This window comes from Gorilla gorilla, chromosome 4 (genome assembly GCF_029281585.2).
Source record: "Gorilla gorilla gorilla isolate KB3781 chromosome 4, NHGRI_mGorGor1-v2.1_pri, whole genome shotgun sequence".
In the NCBI taxonomy this organism is placed as follows: domain Eukaryota; kingdom Metazoa; phylum Chordata; class Mammalia; order Primates; family Hominidae; genus Gorilla; species Gorilla gorilla.
The window spans coordinates 51,242,743-51,245,046 of NC_073228.2; the positions used below are offsets into that span (position 1 = coordinate 51,242,743).

Genomic DNA, 2,304 nt, shown 5'->3' on the forward strand with positions numbered 1-2,304 from the left:
GACCAGCAGCTGGCTCAATGAAAAGAATATCGGAGTGAAAAAGGCTACACTCATTAAGCAAGTTCATAATTTGTTAACAAGAAGATGACTGACAGTTTAGTGACAGTATGTATGTTATCAGCAGAGGAAGTGGAGTGAGTTTGCCATAGAAATGGATATCTGGCCTGGGCGTGGTGGCTCATGCCTGTAATCCCAGCACTTTGGGAGGTCAAGGCGGGTGGATCATCTGAGGTCAGGTGTTTGAGACCAGCCTGACCAACATGGAGAAACCCCATCTCTACGAAAAATACAAAATTAGCTGGGCATGATGGCGCATGCCTGTAATCCCAGCTACTCGGGAGGCTGAGGCAGGGGAATGGCTGGAACCCAGGAGGTGGAGGTTGCGGTGAGCTAAGATCATGCCATTGAACTCCAGCCTGGGCAACAAGAGCGAAACTAGGTCTCAAAAAAAAAAAAAAATGAATAAATGGATACCTGGCTGGTCTGATGATGGAAGTTTATTCTATGCAGGTAGTAATCTGTGGTAAGTTGATCAATAACTGCAAGGCTGGCAGCCCCTAGACACACAACAGGCTGGTTGGCAGCAGGGCTAGCAGCAGCTGGATCCATAGCTCTGGTTTAGGCAACCAGTCAGGCAGACACACATGGGGTGGTAGCAAGTTCTCCTGTAGTAGATGGGTGCTCAGAAGCTGGGCTGGCAGCAGCTGGACCTACTGCCAGTTTGGCCGTAACAGCTGGACCCACAGCAGGTGGGCTGGCAGCAGGGTGTGCTGCAGCAGGAAGACTGGCAGCAGCTTGTCACACAGGTGTACTAGCAGCAAGTGGTCCTGCAGCAGGTGGCCTCACAGTAGGCTGGGCAGCAGGCAGCAGGGCTGGCAGCAGCTGGATCCACATATCTGGTCTAGGCAACTAGGCAGGCAGACACACATGGAATGGTAGCATGTTCTCCGGTAGACGGGTGCACAGCAGCTAGGTTGGCAGCAGGACGTGTTGCAGCAACTGGGGGGGGGCAACAAGACTGGCAGCAGCTGGACACACAGCAGGTGGTCCTGCAGCACGTCGTAGGCTGGCAGCAAAGGGAGCAGCAGTGGGTCATGGCGTCAGGGGTGGAGGGTGCACTCCTGTTCAGAGGTGAGTTTCCTAGAGTTTGATAACGTTATTCAATCTGAACCTTTTATACATGGTACCCCAAAGTTTGGATCAATGAGCAGAACTTGTCTTTGATACTTCTCTAGTCCTTTGGGAAATGTCCCAAGGAGGAAGTTATCTATTCAGTGCTGTGAATTTTCTTTGAGTAATTGATTTATTTGCTTTCTTAGTTGACAAATAATCAGTCAGGACTATTTTCCTGAACTGAGAAATGAATCATTCTCCCTACCAATTAAGCCCTGATCCTCATTTTTAAAGCTGAGTACAGTATTTGGTCATCTAACAGGTCCTATGTAGCTTTGTGAGATGTCAGGACCATTGTTAGTCACCATCTGTTTTTCCTTATTGCTATTTACTTAGGAAAGTACCTCTGAAGATAGGATGATGTTGAGTCATGATGATGAGTTAAAAACCAAGTTTAGGGAGGGCTTGTGATGCTACCTGTAATGTAGAAGCTAGTATAAGATTTATCCTCCTGCTATAAACAGTAATAAAAGCTTTGTAAATATATAAAACAACTGTTTGCAGATATTGGATGACAATCAGCTTTGGGTTACGATCCTTGAAGGAAGACACATGGGGTAAAAAAAGAAACACATGGGTTTGTATGTTTTCAAAATTGCTGCTGCAGCACATCCTGCTGCCAGCCCACCTGCTGCAGCAGCTGCAGCTGTTATGGCCAAATGCCAGAAGAAATAGAGTCCACATAGAGAGCAGAGGAGAGATAGGCGTTAAAGTGGTTTATCACAATTCCTTCTCTCAGTCTGAAATGTGATTTTTGATGGTTAAGTTTTCTAAAGCTTGATCCAGTTAAAATTATCAGTCATTTCTTTTCGAATAATAATATTTTTGTCTTGGTCAGGAGGTATTTATCTACCTAAAAATAAAAAAAATCACATAAATTATCTACTGAGGGCTTAAGATTTTTTTTGACCTTCAAGATATTGATACACCTGGAATTGATTTTTTTCATACATGATGAGTGATCAGAATCCAAGTTCATCTTTTCCATGTAAATACTTTTCCATGTAAATACTGGAAACAGCTTTGATTATGATTCTTTTGATTATGGAACATTTTCAGCTTTATTGCTGGATATGTTCTCATTTTCATCCAGAATATTATTTATTTGTGTCTTCTTTACATTTCTTGATC

The 2,304-nt window shown here is 44.1% G+C and overlaps 1 pseudogene; it reads right to left on the bottom strand.

Moving 5' to 3' along the window:
• Positions 1–532: 532 nt before the first annotated feature.
• Positions 533–1,096, bottom strand: LOC101138568 (keratin-associated protein 9-7-like; annotated as a pseudogene).
• Positions 1,097–2,304: the final 1,208 nt, after the last annotated feature.